The sequence below is a fragment of the Chelonia mydas genome, chromosome 12, assembly GCF_015237465.2.
Source record: "Chelonia mydas isolate rCheMyd1 chromosome 12, rCheMyd1.pri.v2, whole genome shotgun sequence".
Lineage (NCBI taxonomy): Eukaryota > Metazoa > Chordata > Testudines > Cheloniidae > Chelonia > Chelonia mydas.
In genome coordinates, this window is record NC_051252.2 from 33,654,118 (window position 1) to 33,675,772 (window position 21,655).

A 21,655-nucleotide genomic window follows, 5' to 3' on the forward strand; every position below is an offset into this window, starting at 1 on the left:
CTTTGTCACAAATCCTACAAAGACATGACCTTGCCATTTATAAAGCCACAGAGCACATTAGAAATAGAACTACCATTCTTGTGCTGGAAGCTATGAAAGTCTAATGGCACCCGTTTTGTGAAGGCTAAAGCGCAGTGCAGTGAAAATGTTTTTTTAAAAAAATTAGCTTGACCAAAACTATTCAAAATGAACAAGCAAGAGGTGTTTTTTTTTCCTTTTTTTTTTAATAGAAATGTGAAAAAATCATCTAAGTTTCAGCTTGGGAGCATTGATACAATTCTTCAGATAAATTACCTTAAGAAATTATGGCAGCAAATTATTGTAGCTATTGCCATAAGGTGATTTATCTGTCTAAGGAAATACAGTTATTTGTCTGAAACGTCATTCAGTTCAGGACACAAAATTTTGGGTAATATCAAGGTTCAACATAGACATCAATATAGAATCAAGCGATGACTGTGACTTGAGGCCTCACAGTGTAATCAGTTGTTAACACAGCATTTTAGTATTGCTACTAAAAGTGTATAAAACAAAATGCTCTACCCCTGTATCATTCAATTCAAAGGCTTTGCTGGTCTTTTGTAGACTACAGTTGGTGCCTCAGGTATATTGTCACAACATGGGCCTTCAGGCCAATTACTTTGTCCACCTAAAGTCATCGGGACACTGCCAAATAGTATAACTGCATTGTGGAAACCAAAAATTCCCAATTTTAACTTTTCAAACACTTTTAACGACACAAGGATATGAAACAATGTAATGCCAGACTGCTAGAGCATGCTGCAGAGTCCAAAAACTCATTGCCACTGGGCCCTATTCAGAGGCAGAGATAGATACCAATTCATCTGGTTTTGCCATCTCCAAGCGCAGTAACACTGTCTTCAGGTGCATCTTTCTAAATAACACTTGCCATATTACATAGGATTGATAGGCCAACTGCAGATGCTTTTGTTTTGTGCTCAGTAATTTATTCCTGTTCCCTTTGTGACACAATTTGTTCAGCATGAACAATTTGCAGTAATATACAGCACTTGTTTTGTGCTACATAAATCTTGTGTGTGTGTGTGTGTGTGTATATATATAATTAAAATTTCATTAAATTTTAAACAGTAAATTACAGAATAAAAGATTACATTTTTCAGTTCAAGGATGCAGATCTACATATAAATAATATATAAGTAATGTTCATATATCAACAGATATCAATTTACTATAAAATAAATGACTCACCTCCCAGAGAAAGAAGTTTAGTACTAGTTATCACTCATGAGGAAAAAATAATAAAACATAACAACAAACAAGCTAAGTATTTTGCCTTCTTTCCAGACTGCAAAACTACTCCCAAGCAAATACTTGGATAACTACTATGGACCAGATTGTGATAGCTTTAGTCACAACGATTAATAACTTAGTGTTCAACATATTTCTATATAATGGGTCAGTTAACACTTCCAGGTCAGCAAGATCATCATTTTGAAGACCACCGCAGCCCTCAGAAGCTACCCCCTCCTGCCACTGGTTCAAAAATGTAAAAAAAACCCACCCAGTGTTACCCTTAAGAACAATTTCCAAAAGAACAACATAGAACAATTTCCTTGAAACGGCAAATACTAGCAGCTGCCTTCTCAGGCTAGCCTTCCAAATAGGCAACATTATTTGGCAAGTCCATATCAGATGCAACACAATGGCCTTGTCCATTTAAGAGTAGCCTCTGGGCTCAGTGGCCACTGGCTCCTGCCCTATGATGGGTATAATTTCCCATAAGCTTGACCTGTGCCATATGATGGAGGAGCTGACCCCTCAGTCTGGAAGGGAATCTGGCAGAGAACAGGAGACACTAAAAACACTCCTCCCCTCCTCCCCCCCCCAATATGACAACACATATTTATACTCATGTTAAATGTATCCTTGTAACAGCTCTTACAACCCCATGCAGTATCTTTAGGGACCGCCAGGAACTAAAAACAGTGGGGAGTGACTGAGCTGAGTCACTGAGACTAAACAACGCTAGAGAGTTACCACCCCCTGGAGAGGTTTGCAAAGGCTAATATTGGTTCAAACTGGGTTTTCCAGAGACTCGCACAAAGAAAGGGCTTTTGGTTATAAAAAGGCTGAGTTTGAACTCCCACTGGGCCTTCTTTTGATTCAGCAAACAGAGAGGACCTTCTGTCCAGGGTGTGGGGGAGGGAAAGGACTGGAAAGACTTTGGCTTACATGGATTCTCTAGAATTGATGGGTGACCTCTAGTAAGGTTTTAGCATACATAGAATAACTTCAATTGGTTTTATATGTGTTCTCTGTAATGCTTTTACCCTAAGAATACATGTACTTTGTTCTGTGGAGGCTGGTTGTACCTTTGGAGAAAGGCTAACCACAGTTGCTGGACCCTGGTCAGACTGGCTGGGGAAATCACAGTACAGAGGGACTTCAAGCCCACACACCCCCAATCTGGAGGGAGAGAGAGCTGCAGGTCTCCACCCAAAGGAAGGAAGGGCTAGAAGCCTGAATCCTTAAGTGGATGCCCTTGAGGAAGACGAGGAGCACGGTGAAAGAGATAGTTAACCCCCAAACTGTGACAACCCTCATCTGCACAAACAATGGAATTCAACCCCTTGTTCTCTTCGCCCGTATGGCAAATGTGCCAAAGGGGATTCACCCCTGGAGAAATGTAATGGCAGTAGTGCTGCTACTTTTCTCCTCTCTGGGTCTACCAGTGTCGGAGGAGGGCTGTAAATTCTGTTTGCATGCGTTGGTTGCCCAGAAGATGCTGTGAGTCCGTGCAATGTTGAGTACAAGTTGGCCTCGCCCCATCTCCTCTGGGGCCAGTCTTACCCACTTTGGCCAACTGTGGCCACTTTGTCCCCCAGGAGAACAGCTGCTGGAGGTGGCTTTCAGCACTTCAGACCACCATGGATTAACTCTAGCGTATGACAGTTTCTGTGTGCACGGACCGCTTTATAATATATCTTTATTCAAAGAGATAGAAAGGGACAGCATTCCCTGTCACCAAAATAGAGAAAATTAGCAGTGTCTCAGAACCAGTGCCAGCTCCATAATGACTGTACACAGATGTTAGCAAAGTAAACTTCAGAAAAATGTGATAAAGGCTGAACAATCAGCCATCCCCCATTGGGTGAAAATATTTGGAGTAGCTAGTAGAGTTGGAACATGTGCAAAATGAATGACTCAGGGATGGACCCCAGATGCATGGAAACAACATCTGTGATTATGATGTTGGCATGGAGAGCTGCTTGCATATTCATGTCATTGTTATTCTCCCTGCTTCTGTACAGTTCCTTATCGTGCACAAGGGCTACCGCTCTCATATATTTATAGTCAATGGCTCTGAGTGCACTGGGGTCTCCAGTTAGCAGCAGAGAATTCTCAATTTCAGTTAGAGTGAAGCAAATAAAGAAGTGCAAATGGGTGTCTTGCTATGTCATGCCAGGACCACAATCTCAGCAAACTGTGAGAACCTTCTTTATGTGGCCACCTGATCTTCTTGGCTACCATTTGCAATTCCCCCTCATCCAAAATATAATGGATGGATAACTTTTTTGTGAGTCTGTATTAGTGTTAGTACTAGTATTAGTATTAGTATTTATTAGTAGTATTAGTCTGTATTATTTGCAGCTAGTAAGGCCCACTGCTCTGGCAATATAAAGGAGTTTTCAGGTTGGTGTACATTTAATGAGTTGTACAAGATAATTTACATAGAGTTCAAGATTCCGTTACACTGCCAAAATGATGCTAAGGGATGTTCTTGTAAATGAGACTCAAACCCTTCATTTCTGTTGTTAGTGTGAAATTCTAATAGGGGCAGAGTGTTGAATCAATAAGAGTTGCAGGTCCTCAGCACCTCACAGGATCAAGCCCTTCAACCTAAGTGCCATGCCGACGGGGACTTTGTCCACATAGTTGTCTATAAGAATCTACATACATCGTTAGTACTACATGCACTCAATGAACAAAGCTAATAATGTCAACAAAAACGATTTGCTCACCCACCAGATCACAGGGTCAGGAAAAAGTTTCTGTCCCCTGACTGAACATGTGCACGAATCCCCGGTCACGGTTGTGCTGTGCCTGTTTTTAATCATGGCTTCCCCATAGTTTTTCATCACCCGCTACCTACTAATACTCCCATGTTTTTTGACTGAAGATATTTATACAGAAAAGATCATTGTAGAATGCATGCTGCTCCCACTATTGGTATCAGCCCTATCATTTGGCCTTCTTAATGTGGGAAGGTTGACATGGCGATATTTTCTATACAAAGCAGAGGACTCATTCTTCTTTCCTTTACTCAATCAGGTAAAAAAATATCATGTGACAAACTTTGTTCAATTGTGGCCATGTATAAAAGATATCCATCAGCATGACTACCCTTGCTGTCTCTCTCTGACTCAGTAAACTAAATTACTTCAACTTTTGACATGCTTTCCTCATAGCTTGAATAACGGTACTAAGTGTTTTGCCTCAGCACTGCCTGATGAGGTCTTTGGACCACAGTATTTATTGTGTCTCCTTTACAGGCAGTGAGGATAAATAAAAGTGTAACATCTTGGCACCTATGACATAGTCAAGGGGACTTGCTAATGTACTTGAGGGGAATCTCAGAAGTGAATGTTTCTATATATTTGCATCAAATTGGGTTGGGAATCCTCCCTTTTTGGACATAGAGCAGTGAGAAGAGGGGTGGGTGGGGAAAGAAGCATTTTAATGATATTTAAAAAAAATCAAGCAGCACAACACCCCTCCAGCACCCCTCACCAGAGCCCCGCCAAGAATAATTTGTGGGACTCCCATAAAAATGCAGGTGCATATGTTGATCTCAGTTACACTGTGTAAATCTGAAGCAATACTACTGCTGGAGGGAAAAAATTCAAGGCACAAAGGGCGTTACTTCAGGCTGATGTTGCAAATGTTACTCCAGCTTTACACTGATGAACGTAGATAAGAATCTGCCTCTCCATCTGTTAAACATATATAGATAGACAGATGTCAATAATGTTACCATTAACATTATCATCCCTCCTTAAAAACCTTCATTTTCTGTGACAACAAAAAACTTGACACAGTTAGGCAGCTGGTATACTGAGATGACTGTCCATCATGCTGATGGATACTCTCTCATTGTTTCTTTGTGCTCCACCATCTGTCTGTAGCCTCACCTTATAGTTAGATTGTATACGTTTGGGGACAGTGACCGTCTTTCGATGCTCCTAAACATTACCACAATACAAATCAATAATAATAATAATTTATAATGATAAATGGGCTAGATAGTACTAATTTTCAAAACTGCTTTTTAAACAAGTGAATACCATGCAAAATTCCAGGCTAAAGAGCTAGCTATTTTGTTTTAAATTATTTCCCTGAATTTTTACTCTGTTATCCACTGATGTGAATTACTGAATGCTGATGCTGCTGTGGCTTATGAAAGCAGAGCTGCAGGCTTGAGTAAGGTTGTTGTTTTTATGCAGGAGGTTTTCACCTCTTCTGAGCCCTGTGGTTTTCTCTTATTATTAATCTCTGGGAAATCCTCTGTGGTTAATGGAAAAATATTATACACAAAGCAGCCAGTCGTAAGTTATCGGGGGTGACTGGACAGAACAGATCAATGCACAAATAGAAGTTTAAGGGACAAATCCTGCTTCCACTGAAGTCAATGGCAATGATCTTATTGACATCAGTGATGCAGGATTGGACCTTTTGAACTCTGACCCATGACCTGAACTCAGGTGATCAGGCAAATAATCATGTACATCTTAGAAAGAGTTCAGGTGCTTCCTAAATTAGCGCAAATGAAACTAAAGCTATAATGCAAGTAGAAATAAAGAAAGAAAATTAAATATTATTTTAAAATAGGCTTTGCCGTAAGCCAGAAGTCTAGCATTTAGCTTGCGGCTTAGTGGTAATAATAGTTAGCATAACACCACATCAGGTCGAATAAAAGTTAGCATTAGTAAGTAACCTTGGGTTAGAAGATTTAGTAATATAGATCTTGTGATAAACTCTCTGGACTATAAAGGCTTTTTTTAGGGTTGCCAACTTTCTAATCACACAAAAGGGAACACGCTTGCCCCGCCCCTGCCCCTTCCCAGAGGCCCTGTTCCTGCCCTGCCCTGAGGCCCTGCCCCCCACTCACTCCATACCCCCTCCCTCCGTCACTTGCTCTCCCCCACCCTCACTCACTTTCACTGGGTTGGGGTAGGGGGTTGGGGTGTGGGCTCTGGCTGGGGGTGCAGGCTCTGGGGTAGGGCCAGAAATGAGGCGTTCAGGAGGCAAGGGGGAGGCTCCGACTGGGGCAGGGTTGTGAGATGTAGGAGGGGGTGCAGGCTGTGGCTGGGAGTGCGGGCTCTGGGGTGGGGCTGGGGATGTGGGGTTTGGGATGCAGGGGGTTGCTCAGGAGTGGGGCCGGGGGGTTGATGTGTGGGAGGGGGTTCTGTGGGTTCTGGAAAGGAGTTTGGGTGTGGGAGGGGGTTCCAACCTGTGGCAGGGAGTTGGGGTGTGGGAAAGGGTCGAGGTTAGGGATGGCCAGTTGGCTCCGTGCGCTGCCCCTGCCTGCAGGCACCATCCCTGCAGCTCCCATTGGCCACAGTTCCTGGCCAATGGCAGCTGCGGAGCTGGCGCCCGGGGTGGGGGCGGGCCATACACAGAGCCTCCCTGGCTGCCCCTGCGCCTAGGGGCTGCAGGGACATGCTGACCGCTTCCAGGAGCCGCAGGCAGCCTGCCTTAGCCCCGCTGCACAGCCAACCAGACTTTTAGCAGCCCCGTCGGCGGTGCTAACTGGAGCCACCAGGGTCCCTCTTCAACCGGGCATTCCAGTTGAAAACCAGATGCCTGGCAACCCTAGCTTTATTTAGTCAGACTTCCTTAACCACATTGTATAAAGAATCTTCTCTCTGCGCAAATGCTTACGACAATTGCTGTAGCAGGAATGTAGACAAATGGGTAGCAGGAATAACAAAGCATGAACAAGATACCAAGACTTAATCAAATATGGTTGCAGCGCAGTATGGAGGTGTAAGCACTAGATACACTAAAAGAGACTCAAACACCACCCTCACCGGGACCTCAGGATGGTGAAAACCTTAATACTTAATGTCACTTTAAGGGCCCCCCCACACAGTCCTGCAGATTTGTAAGTATGCATGATGTGAATTCTGCTGTTATCCTGTCTTGTTTTTCTAGTTCTCTGATTTTGCTTGCATTAATCATGATAGAAATAAAACTCAAAGTCTCTGTGTGTCTCACCAATCATTGTCTTAATTAGTCTGTAAGTAGCCACCAAAGAACAAACCTGATATTAGTGACAAAAGCATTTTGCATCCCAAATTAATTATAAGGCTACAGAGCCTACATTTCTAAATGAAAACACACCAGCCCATACCTCACAATTATGGACCCTAGAGGGAAAAGACAGTACTGCTATTTCCCAGCAGACCTTAGGCACAGCTTTGGAAATAAGAAGGTACTAGTGACTTTCTCCCATCTTTCTGTCCCCCTGGTCTTCAAGCCTACTGGGGTGTGGGGGGGGGGGGCAAACTCAGGGCTGCTCTAACACGTGCCAGTGAATAGTAGTCCTCAAGGGACTGGCCAAGATCTACCGGGGAGCTATTGCACTCCAGCTCCACTCCCTGATATGCCCCATCCCCACTCCATATGCCAGATAGAAGGGGAACAAGAGAGACCAGCCGAGAACTGGCTATGGGAGCCCTAGGCCAGCTTAGGATTCCCCTGCACTAGAATATCCCTCAGCTGCTACCCCAAAGCAGCGTCATGGCCCCTTCACACCACTCAAACAACACAGGAGGGGTTTAAGGGAAGACAAGTATCTGGTACAGTAAGTATTTGTTTTATTAATTTGGGAGAGTGAAAAAAAAATCCTCCAAATGAATTTCCATCCCTGCCACCTGCCCCCCAGCGGATCTGTCTTCTCCCAGCTATTCATGTTTTCAAGCGCTCCACCCACTGGCTCCACCTCTCTATTCCCCAGTGGTGACGCTGGCTCTTCAAAGTAGCCAGCGTCAGACAATGGTTTCACTGTACAGGTTCTAGATTCCAGTTGCAAGCTGCTGTGATGAGTCAATGCTAACTCACCGTTTTTCTAGGTTGCTAATTCCTTTGAGATGACACTTACCAGGAATCAGCCATGGTTCTATCTATTACGTTTCTCCTAAGGTATTCCATTCTCCGGCTGATGGGGTATATATGGGGAGACAGTGCAGCCTACTGGAAGGACAACTGGGTCTCAGGAGACCTGGGTTTGACTCCTGGCTTTTCCATGGGCTGGCTGGGTAACCGGGGCAAGTGCCTCAGTTTCTCAATCTGTAAAAAGCAGATAATGAACCTGACCTCCTTTGTGAAATGCTTTGAGCTCTACTGCCGCAAAGTGAAACATAAGAGCTAGGTATCATACATGACGCAACCACATGCATAGGGCCGCACCCACATATGTATTGGAATTTGCTGTATACATTCTGTGTGTGCAATTTGCAAGCATGAAGACCCTGCATAGCAGAGTGTTAAAAACTACGAGGGTGACAGAATTCACTATCCGATCAAAGTAGGCTACTACTAATTTGTTTCAATAAATCTCTAAAGCCGCAGCTTGTCAGAGCCATCTGAATAATTCTGCGCTAATTCCGATCCATATTTTCTATCTGAAAAAAATGAAGATCTTTAGCATGCAATTAATATGGCTGGTGGCGACACAGCTCATCCATCTGCCCTCTTGCATCCAATGAGGCTTAATATCAAATATGTCTGATGGGCTCACAAGCATTTAGAGCCCTTGTTTGCTTTCAAGAATGCAAAAGTTTTTACTACTTTTTCCAACCAAATTAAAAGGCGCTGTGTGTGTATGTGTTTGTGTGTCACAGTGTAAGGACGGCTTCTCATAAAAAGAAAGTGCTTTGTGCAGTCATTTTGAAGTATCAAATTTTGATAACTCTTTAATCAATTTGGTTTAATGAGACAGAGGCAGCAGGTGAGAAGGAAATCCATCATGTCAGTTCAAGTGCCTGGCTTCTCTTCCTACTGTGAACATTTAACATGACACAGAATTCTGAAGCCCTCCTTTTGCCACTGCAACTCAGGGAAAGGATTTTGTCTTCTTGCAAGAATATTTGATTTCCCTACAGATCCCTCTTGCCTGAGCTGTTTATGTGATCAAAAGTCATCCTTCACTTCCCCCGGAAAAAAACGTGTTTAAAAAAAGTGCGCCCAAAGTGCATGGCTTTATTGTAAACTTGTTGGGTTTTTTTTATTTGAAAATTGCTTAGGAAAGATTGTTTTATTCTACAGCGCTGTGTTTGTTATGACTGTCATTTCAGACTACTTTGTCTTCTCTGGCAGCATGTTTCTTATGGCTGTCACTGCAGACTGTTTTGTTTTCTCCAGATTTAATAGGCTTTTGTTAACAATCAGATCCAGGTTCCAGATGATGCTTGTAACTGAGCATGGATTATTAGTATTGTATTACTAACATCTTATATTTCACACACACTCCCCAGGATCCCACAGTGTTTTGCAAATACACAAATCACTTCACCAGAGCTGAAGTGCAGCTACCTCTAGAGCAGAATGAGATTGCTGATTAACAGCATACAGTAACACGGCACACCATGGCCCTGGTCGTGAAAATATTTAGGCAGGTATATAAATTTACTCATGTGAGTAACCTCATTGACCTTATGCACATGATTGTGTGTTTGCAATATTGTGGCTCCGTTTCGGGCAAAGAGCAAAGAGTACTATATCCAGTGGAAATTGCATAGGGGATTTCGGTAGGCAGGATCTATTTACCCAAAGTAAAAGTTGGGCCAGATATCGGTGTGAATTCACCTATTTTTGCAGAATGCCCCATGCACCCACTTTGCAAGCTGCTGTCTCCATATAGCGTATAAGGTCGTAGGCCAATGTGGACAGATCTTCCTGTTCCTTAGCTAAATGATATAATGAAGGTTTGGGCCTTGTGGCTTATGTCTTCTAAAAATAATAGGATTTATCCCTTAATAACTTTAACCTTTGAGAAGTGGACAAACATTTGCAAGAACAAAGCAGAAAAACATTATGCCCATTGGACTATAATTTTAGAAGCACTGCCATTGAGGTACCAACCTGTGGTGAGATAATGATGATGCTGGATTATTTTTTTTCATGGCAGTGCCTTTGTAGTGCCCTGACATGCGCCAGAGTTATTTCAACTGACATCAGGACTCTGATTCCCTAGCAACACTAAAGAATGCTTTAATCACCTCCTTTTCCTTTTTGATCGGCTCACATTTTCATATGCGCCTGTGTAGCGATGGCAAAAAATCACAGTTCTCGCCACCATGAGGTTCAGAGATGAGTGAACAATTGCCGGCAGGGGGTTTGTTATGACTGCCACTGCAGACCTCTGCTCAGCGTGGGGCTTAATTTTGTGTTTTGCACATTTAATAGGCTTCAGCCAACAACCAGGACCAGGCCTCACCCTTTTTTCCTTTTTGTCTCGCATCCTGCAGGCTGCTGGGCAGTGCCACGTGTCCAGTTGACCCTCACAGACACACACACCGAGAAAGGAACCAATCATAGAGATTGAGGTTATGTCTAAACAGCCAAAGCTGTGACAGGCTAGCCTACCCGAGCTAGCTTGAATCCAGCTTGGGCAGGCAACAACAGTTGAGAGGATTGTGCCGCACAGGTTTCATACAGGGATAGTGAGCCAAATACTTACTCATAGCCTATGCCAGGCTTGTATTACCCTCACTGCAACCTGGAACATGCTGTCTTCACTGCCATATTACTCATGCTGGCTGGATTCAAGCTAACTTGATTAGGCTAGGCCATGCACAGCTTTTGCTGTGTAGACATAATCAGAGACAGAAGGTACACCTAGGTTTGATTATTGAAGCATCAGAGCAGTGTTTACTTCATAATGCCTTGATCCTACAAGTAGATCTGCCCAGGCAGACCCCCTACATCTGTACAGATGCAATTCCAGGACTGGGACTTACTTTATTAACTGTTCATTAAGTAAATACTTTATCCTAAAAATCCCTAAGTCTGTCCTAAAATAAAGACTGAAATAAATGACTCACCTTTTGTCATGACTGTTCCATATGCCACCATCTTACAACTCAACACGTCAATGCCACTGACCGCCTGGATACAATTTAACTCAAGAACTCATTAGAGCAGATGCAGTTGTAACTCCTTGACCTTCAACCTTCCCTTGGTTGTGACTCACGTTTTAATTTCGTGAAGCCAAAAGTCTTTTACTTTGGTCTCAGTCACCAAAAACTATTTCTTAGTCTCTGGCCAAATTTGTGAAAACTATAATGGGTGCAAAATTGATTTCTTTCTTTTTTTAAAATTTATTTTATTGCATGCAACCAGCCACATTTGGCTTCCTTCACTTTACATGCAAGACTTTGTGCGTGCAGTTCTAAAAGTAATTAGAAAGCAGGCTTGTCATTTGCAATCCACGGACTGCAAGAACACAGTAACGACTCCTATTTTAACACTGATGACTTCTTTGGAGGGAGGTTGAAGTGCTATTTAGAATATATATGCTCACTTGCCTTTATTTTGCACTGAATTGGTTTTAAAATGGATAAAACCTCTTGGGTTCTTAGAAAAAAAATATTCCCTTTCTTTTCCCCTTCTCGCTAATAGCAGGCAATTCAGTATCGTTTTTCTGTGAAGTAAGTTCTGCTTAATAACAGCAATCCTTTTATCTTTCCTGTTCTTAAGGCTGTCCTTTTATTTCTTTTATGTATGTCTCAAAATTATTGGTGCCACACACAATCTCTCACCTTTACACCCCTCTGCAAATTGAATTCCAAGCTTGCAAAAGCCTCTCCAGCTCTTGCTTTTAAGATTTAGATGAAAAAGAATGGCAATATTAGACAATACACCTATATTCAAACACCTACCATTGTGAACTATAGCAGCAGCATGGGAGGCTCCCCTTACCCCCATCCCAGAGAACCAACTCCAGCTAGTGCTTAAACTACAGGGAGATCGACGCTGCTGCAATTGATGCAGCAGGAATCAATTTAGCTGGTCTAATAAACACCCACTAAATCAACGGCAGAGCACTCTCCGGTTGACCGCGGTACTCCAGCTCTCCGAGAAGAGTAAGGGAAGTCGACCGAAGAGTGTCGCCCGTCGATGCAGTGCAGTGATGACACCGGGGTAAGTCAACCTAAGCTACGTCAACTCCAGCTATGTTAATAACGAGTAGCGTAACTTAGGTCAACTTACCCCCGTAGTGAAGACAAGCCCAAGGACTGCATTTCCACTGCTCTGTGGCTTGACCAAAACTCTCAGTCTTGCCCCAAAGATTTTTGTAAAAGAACTTATAGAAGGTTTCAACATTTTCAATATACATAATAGTCATTCCTATGGAGTTGGCAATCGCTGTAGGATAATTACAATCTGAAAGACAGTTCACCAATGGAAAATAAGAATTTTAAGGTAGGTTAAAGTCTTGGTTTTCTAATTACTTTAAAGAAGATCACACAATCCTAGACAACATTATTAAATGCAAGATTTCTATTTAATGCTATTTCTCTTACATCCTGGGCCTTGAATGTCATTGTTGTACTGTCACTGATACAGCACTTGTAACAGGGTTGGGCCAGATGGCTATAGGAGAATAATAGAAGGCAGATATATTAGCCCCAGGCTAAGTAGGTCCCTTTCCCCTGGGTAAGGTAACAGGGAAGGTTCCAGAACAATCAGGAACCTTCTGGAGACAATTAAGACAGGCTGATTAGAACACCTGCAGCCAATCAAGAAGCTGCTAGAATCAATTAAGGCAGGCTAATCAGGGCACCTGGGTTTTAAAAAGGAGCTCACCTCAGTTTGTGATGTGCGTGTGAGGAGCTGGGAGCAAGAGGCACTAGGAGCTGAGAGGGAGAACGCGGACTGTTGGAGGACTGAGGTGTACAAGTATTATCAGACACCAGGAGGAAGGTCCTATAGTGAGGATAAAGAAGGTGTTGGGAGGAGGCCATGGGGAAGTAGCCCAGGGAGTTGTAGCTGTCACACAGCTCTTCCAGGAGGCACTCTAGACAGCTGCATTCCACAGGGTCCTGGGCTGGAACCCGGAGTAGAGGGTGGGCCCGGGTTACCCCCAAATCCTCCCAACTCCTGGTCAGACACAGGAGGAGTCGACCTGGACTGTGAGGTCAGAAAAACGGCCAATCTGAGGGCTGCTGTGAAGCTCCAAGGTGAGCAAATCCGACAATAAGCGCAAGACCCACCAAGGTAGAGCAGGAACTTTGTCACACACTGTATAGGAGGAGTATGGGTAGACTGTCAGGAGTAACGGTTTTATATGTTTAAAACATCTGCACCAAATAATGGCATTTCTACCTCTGCTCTTTCTTCATGTTGTTTACTTGGAGATATCAGGATTTAAAGTAATCTGCCTCTAGTTCTTATCAGAATCATACATTTGGCGTAGATAGCTTTTAAGAGAAATTATTAAGCAATTATTATCTCTTATCACTTTCTAATCCAGAAACCTTATCGCTCCGTTCACAAAATGTATGATAATTGGATCTTTGCAATTATAGGTACAACTAGTGTAAAAGTATAATTAGGCAGGCCAAAAAAGAATTTGAAGAGCAACTAGCAAAAGACACAAAAACTAACAACAACAAAACTTTAAGGACTTCAGAAGCAAGAAGGCTGCCAAACAATCAGTGGGGCCACTGGACGATCGAGGCTCTAAAGGAGCAGTCAAGGAAGAGAAGACTTCTGTGGAGAAGCTAAGTGAAGTCTTTGCATCCATCTTCACTGGTGAGGATGTGAAGGAGATTCCCACACCTGAGCCATTCTTTTTAGGCGACATATTTGAGGAACTGTCCCAGATTGAGGTGTTGATAAATTAAACAGTGAGAAGTCACCAGGACCAGATGGTATTCACCCAAGAGTGCTGAAGGAACTCAAATATGAACTTCCAGAAGTGCTAACTGTGGTATGTAACCTGTCACTTAAACTAGGCTCTGTTCCAGATGACTAGCAGATAGCTAATGTAACACTGATTTTTTAGAAAAAGGCTCCAGAAGTTATCCTGGCAATTTCAGGCCAGTAAGCCTTACTTCAGTACCAGGCAAATTGGTTGCAATTATAGTAAAGAACAGAATTATCACACACATAGATGAACATGATATATCAGGGAAGAGACAACATGGCAATTGTAAAGGGAAATCATTCCTTGCCAATCTTTGAAGCGGTCAACAAACATGTGAACAAGGGTGATCTGGAGGATATAATGTACTTGGACTTTCAGAAAACCTGTGACAAGGTCCCTCACCAAAGACTCTTAAGCAAAGTAAGCAGTCATGGGATAAGAGGGAAAGTCCTCTCATGAATCAGTAATTGGTTAAAAGATAGGAAACAAAGGATAGGGATAAATGGTCAGTTTTCACAGTGGAGAGAGGTAATTAGTGGGGTCCCCAATGATCTGTACTGGGACCAGCACTGGTCAACATATTCATAAATTATCTGGAAAAGGGGTACCAGTGAGGTCTCAAAGGTTGCAGATGACACAAAATCACTCCAGATAGGCAAGGCCAAAGCTGACTGCAAAGAGTTACAGAGATCACACAAAACTGTGTGACCACCTTGTCTGCCTTGGGCAAGAAAATGGCGGATGAAATTCAGTGTTAATAAATGCACATTAATGCTCATTTGAAAACAATATATATACAAAACAATGGGGTCTAAATTATCTGTTACCATGTGAGACATGGAGCTTGTAGTCGTGGATAATTCACAGAAATCATCTACTCACTATGCGGTGGTAGTCAAAAAAGCTAACAATGTTTGGACTGACTAAGAAAGGAAAAGATAATATGATAGAAAATATAATTGCACTATATAAATCCATGGTACCCCCACACCTTGAATACTGCATGCAGTTTTGGTCACCCCATCTCAAAAAAGATATATTAGAATCAGAAAAGTACAGAGATGAAAAAGACTGGGACTGTTCAGTTTAGAAAAAAGAACACTAAGGGGGGATATGATGGAGATCTATAAAATCATGAATAGTGTGGAAGAAGCGTTATTTACCCCTTCACATAATACAAGTACCAGGGGTCACCCAATGAAATTAATAGGCAGCAGGTTTAAAACAAACGAAAGAAAGTACTTCTTCACACAACTCACAGCCAGCCTGTGGAACTCATTGCCATGGAATGTTGTGAAGGCCAAAAGTATCACTGAATTAGATAAGTTCATGGAGGATAGGTCCATCAATGGCTATTAGCCAAGAGCATCAGGGACACAACCCCATGTGACTGCTAGAAGCTGGGAGTGGAAGACAAGGGATGGATCACTGTTCTCTTCATTCCCTCTGAAGTATCTCACACGGCCCACTGTCTAAAGACAGGATACTGGGCTAGAGGGACCATTGATCTGACCCACTATTGCCACTCTTATGTTTATGTTCTTAACACACAGAGATTTAATGGGCCAATTTGACATGCTAAAAAATTATCTTTCCTTTATCTATTAACACTTTAACCGTGCTTCTGACAAGTTGTAATTGCCACTAACTGGAAACATAATTAGAGCAGATCTGCCAGGGCAGAGCAGGGCAGATCTTGTTACAGGATCTGGCCCTTAGACCTGATGTGAACAGGTGCCTTTACTCAGAACCGGAACTAAAATCCTATAGAAGATTAAGAAAACATTAGACCAGTAAATGACCATAAGAAGGAGCCACAAAAATCAATCAACTTGTTGAGGTAGCTTTTAACTGAAGCTTAATCAGAATAGCAGTGGGAAGCTTATAGATGCTTTAAAGTTGTTGCTTTAAACAAGGGGCTGGTGTACTGTGATGACTTATCATTCTGTTATAATCATCTCACTGGTACCTTGCACTCCCCTGTGTGTCTGTTGTATCCGCCTGTCATCTTAGGGCATGTCTCTACTATAGTCAGGGTGTGTGATTGAAGCTTGTGCCGACATACCCTAGATAGCTTTAATCTCACTAGCCTGAGCCAGAACAGTGAAGCCACCGCAGCATGAATGTCAGCCCAGGCTGTAGAAACCCACCCAGAATCCTGGGTTAATACTCATGGGGCTAGCTTGTACTAGCATGACCAGATGTCCCGATTTTATAGGGACAGTCCCGATATTTGAGGCTTTGTCTGATATAGGCACCTATTACCTCCCATCCCCTGTCCCAATTTTTCACACTTGCTATCTGATCACCCTAGCTTGTACTTCCATGGCTTCACTGATCCATGGCCTGAGCCAGCTAGCTGGGGTATGTCTCCTTGAGCTGAAGTCACACCCACTGGTTGCAATATAGACATCTGCTTATCCATGGCTTCTAAGCTCTTTGAGGCAGGCACTGTCTATTATAGGGCCCTGATTCCAGATTGGGGCCCCTAAGTGCTCCCGCAATACAAATCAATAATGAGAAGAGTGGATTTGCAGAGCCTTCCTCTGTAGCCCTTGGCAGCAGACAGATGGTGGAGTGGCTGGATGCAGGGGTGTGATGCACGGGGAGTACATCCTCTGTGCAGTGCCTTGTATAGGACAGTAACCAAGCCTGAGAAAGCTTTGAAAATGTTACCACTTAACAGACAGCACAAGCTGCGGGACAGTCCCAGGCACGTTCAATATGAAGGTCTTCTGTAATATGGAAAGTCACAGCTATGTATCCTGTGTTATATGGGCCAAATGCTCTTGTCCTCAGGGCATCAAGGGGTTACACCAGAGAACGCTGTCCTTTATTTGTTCCGTATTGTGCATAGGGCTGTACATCTGTGCGTATGTGCCCAGGCTTGTGTCAGTGATTATGGTGGCTGTGTTCCCGTGTGAGTGTCCGTGCTATGGTGTGCACTGAATGTGTATGTGTCAATGTCTATACGTATGGTGTGCCCCTGTGTGGTGTGTGTCTGCATCATTGGTGTGTGCGTGAGAGAGAGAGAGTTAAGAGTAAAACTAATGGTTTGTCTACACGTTGTTTTAGTCCACACTAGAGGGATGTAAATTCTAACGCACACAGTGTCTGGTGCCCTAATGGGCCCATGTGGATCCTGCGGGCGCACCATAAAAGTTCCTTAATGTGAGCTAATGCAGCCCTTGTTTCAAAAGTACTACAATAATAAACACTAGGGAACTCTTAGCGTGTGCCAGCAGGGTGTACATGGGCCAGTAAGTGCACAACATACTGTGAAAATTAGACTGTACGCCCCTGATGGTGCACCCGAAAGCACCATGTAGCCAAGCCTAAGATTTGTCATTCACTGTGTAATAGGAGCAGTTGTTGATCCTGACCCAGTGAAGTGGCTGGTCAAAACCTTCTCTGTCAAGGTCAACCAAAGCAATGTAACAAAAGGAAAAGAAACTCTGGTTTCAAGAAAATGCTTTGATTTTTATTTTCCTCCTCAAGAGTTGGCATTGTTGTAGAACTAGAAAATATTCCCTTATTGGTAGCTGGGAACATTAGGCCTCTTTTCCTCCAGGGGCTAAAACTAAAACCAATTTAAACACAAGAACTTTGCATTCCTTAATAAGATCTTTTTGCTCTCAGAGGAGGTTGGCTCAGTAGAGTTAAGCTATAATACATTTGGGGGAATTGCAAAGTCAAGACAGCTAAACGTGCCAATATTCCTGCACAGATAGATATATATTCTGTGTATTTTACTTTTTAAATTACTTTTTATTGGTTTTTGTTATTGTGAAAGCACGTTTTTCATAAAAGTGGAGACAATACAATGAGCAGAATGGTTAGCAACCAAGCGACGTGATTCAAGATAGCACGTTTGATGGGAATGATTGATTCATAAACTCTTCTAATAAGGCCCTGTCTATGATGGAGGATGGCATTGGTTCAGCAATCAGTAACCAAGAGAAGTGTAGCTGCCCTGGTGGAACAAACCCCCGTAAATTCAATCACGGCTAACCCCAGCTTGTGGCTGTCTGTGCTTAGAGTTCAGAGCCTGTGCAGCTATACTAGCTGGTGGCCACAGACTGCTGAATTGGGGTTAGTCCTGAGTGCAGACAAGGCCTAGGTAAAGCTTAGGCCAAGCCCAAATCCAGGGATTGATCCGTGAGAACTCAGCAACAGTACGGGGACAGGCTGGCTCCACTACCCTTAAGCTATGGAGCAACAGCAAGTTCTGCAGCATCCAGACTAAAACAGCCTCAGTTTGGTTTGCTTCCACATTCTGCTAGAGGAAGAGGCCAGGGAATCTATATATTTGTCCATCCACCAGCCAAGCTTTACACCTTCTTTGCCTCCTCCTCACAACTCCCATAACAGCACAGAAGAAGCCCCAGGTGTGAACATCCCACATGCAGGATTCTAGCATCCTGCCTACTCCTTCCCCTTTGCTAACCATCCATGTTTTGACCACAAATTTGTTGAATGTATTCATTATTCACAGTTATTTGGAAGTTACTTGCATGAATAATTTGGCTCTGCAGATCATTTGAATTGCAAGTTGCAAATATTACAGGGAAACACACAGTTCACTTTGTAACTTATGTAATGAAGCACAGCCCAAATTTTGAATTATACGTTCATTTTAATCAGCTGAAAGTTGCGATATGTTGGTTAGTTATAGACACCATCCAGTCAGGGAACAGAAACAGTCCATATGACCCATATGCACCAACTTAGTATGAATCATAACCTCAAGTGCTTCATTTGTATTGAAAGAGGTGCCGGGGCTCAAGCAATTTTTTTGCTCTCATAACTGATGCAGCAAGCCCAGAGATGCAGGGCTATGAACTGCCAAGCCTAAAGGTGTCAGGGTACAGTCCTGGCACAAATTAAGCATGGCATAACTTGCACTTTTGACAACTTAATACACAAATCTGAAATTTGTTTTCAGTGAATATTTGAACGTTCAATCTAAAAATCTGTGTTACCCTGAGTATTTATGCTAGCAAAACTTCAGCATTCAGATATAGCACTTGTCAGAAAATATCTTCATCCCCTACCCCCCATGGAATTTTTGGGGACTAATTACTTTTGTTTGTTTCTTTTTTTTTCCCATCAAAACCATCAACATAAAATTTCAACTTTTCATCAAAAAAAAAGAAAAACTACCAAAATCCCCCCAAATGTTCCATTTTTCAGTTTTCTGATGAAAAAAAGTGTTGAGGAAAGCAGAAATTCTCCACTGAAATGTGTTTCACAGAAACCCCAATTTTCCATTGAAAAAAAATTCAGATGGAAATGTTTTGATCTGCCCTACTCAGATATTCATGGAGAGAGTGGCAAACGCAGTGGAACTGAAATTTACTTGTGAACCAATGAATATTTGCCAAAAACTTATCTCTGCTATTGACTTCCCCTCTGCTATTCCACTACTATCCACTTCCTGTATCAAATGTAGTAAAAATCTTCAACAACTGCTGAAGCCTGAGTATAAAGATTCAGGACAACTCAACGGTGTCCTTCCTGTTCAGCCTCTATAATCTGATCCATTTTGCTATTAAGCTTTTGATCATCCCAATCTCTTCCGTTCATCCAGATTGACACTCAGGAACCTCAGCACTTTTTCTCCTACATTTGCTTTCTCTTCTCCCTCTTTAGGATCTTGCATTATGGTGATCTTTCCTACCCCAGGAAAGTCATATTCCTTTGGAGCAGGTTCTGAAGATGATCATTCAAAAGCAGGGGTGGGTGAACTGAGCCAAGGAACCGAGTGCGCTGACTCATCTTAATGGTCTGGAGAACAAGGCAGCATTGCCCTTATTTACCCCCAAAATGATAGACCTCTAGGGAAGAGGCAAACTTGGACACTGAAAGCTCAAAACTACCATTTCTAAATGTTGTACATCACATGGGGGAGGGATAGCTCAGTGGTCTGACCATTGGCCTGCTAAACCCAGCCTTGTGAGTTCAATCCTTGAGGGGGCCCTTTAGGGGTCTGGGGCAAAAATTGGGGATTGGGGGTTGGACTAGATGACCTCCTGAGGTCCCTTCCATCCCTGCTATTCTATGATTCTATGTGTACCTAACACGTGCAGAATGAAGCCTGTAAATCAATGGATGCTAATGGCCCAGTGTCGCAGTTCTTGAGCAAGCAAATATCACATTGACTTTAATGGGAAATTTGCTTGCAGAAGGTCTGCATGATCATGCATTAAAGGGTATAATTATGGTCTGCAGAGAACCTAGACAATAATTCCTAGAATTGTTATTCTTCATGATTGATTTCCTAACTGTATATATAATCACCCATTCCTTCCTCAGCTGTAGAAGCCAGTCTCAACAATAAAAGCTCATCCATGGCTTGCAATCCTGGCTTGGCAAAAGTAGTTCATCAAGGGGTTTAAAGGTAATTGTTGAACATCTTTGTCTCTCTCACTAGCAAAGCCTCAGTTAGACTTCGGTAAAGACACATAAATTTCCCATAAAGCTGCACATTATTATCCTAAAAGAAAGTGTCTCACTCTTAACAGAAATAAGGGATTGAAAGGTTATACAACCTCAGCAGCTGAACAAAATAAGTAAGATGGACCAAAACTGCCGCCTACAGTAATTTTTCCAGGGACGTTGTTAATTTCCCTGAGCAGGACTCTCTCTCTCTCTCCTTTCTCAGCAGTGCTCTCCTTAGTCTTAATGTGCTCTGAACCCCTTTTGCACTTGGTTTCTCTGACTCTCCAGCAATTTTCACCATTAAGGGGAAAAGCCCCACACACTCCCAGTCATAGCGAAAAGACCAGTCCTCTCCCCATATTTCACGAAACCCCTTTGGCTATATCTACACAACAACTAGACACCCATGCCAGCCGGTTCAGTCTTGTGGGGCTTGGGCTGCAGGTTCTTTCATTGTTGTGTAGGCAACTAGACTCCAGCTGGAGCCCAAGCACTAGGACCCTGCGAGGTGGAAGGATCGCAGAACTGAGCCCAGAAATCTACACAGCAATAAAACAGCCCCTCAGCCCAAGTCCTGCAAGCCTGAGTCAGCAGGCACAGGCCAGCCACAGGCTTTTCTATATTCTGTTGACATACCCGTTGTCTCACACCTTATCCCCGCATACACACCCTCATACTTCCCAGAGTGGTGGTGCTGGTCGGTCAGAATGGATGCCCCCAATCTGTTCAATTTAGAACTATTCCTCCCAATTCTCTTGGAAAAAAATATTCAGTTTAACACTCTTAAACACACTTCTAGGCTAAGGACATCACTGTGTTGAACATAAATGAACACCAACTACAGAAAGATGGCCTCATTCTTCACCGTCCCACATATTCAAAGTAGCAAACTATCACAAACTAAGGAGTACCTGTAGCACATGGGTGTTTCCCACTAGCATCCATTGGGAGAATACTATGGTGGAGCTTGTAAGTTGAATTTCATTATAACTCAGTGGGGTTTTTTCATTTAATTGTTCAGTATTAACTGTCTTCTCTGAGTTTCAACTGAAAGGTGGGCAAAGTTCAGAGGTGACACAGGTTCTTAACAGTAAGTGGTACATTTGACTGTGCCCCTAACTTTACACCAACTTTATCTTCATTAGACTCATGCCCACTTACACCAACTTAGCACCACAGAATCAGGTGCCATCACCTCTAACAGAAGTTGCACCTGCTTACATATGCTGTGAATTTGGCCCTGAAAGGTTATGGTTGTTCAATCCAAAATTAATTCACCCACATTGTACAAAGGTA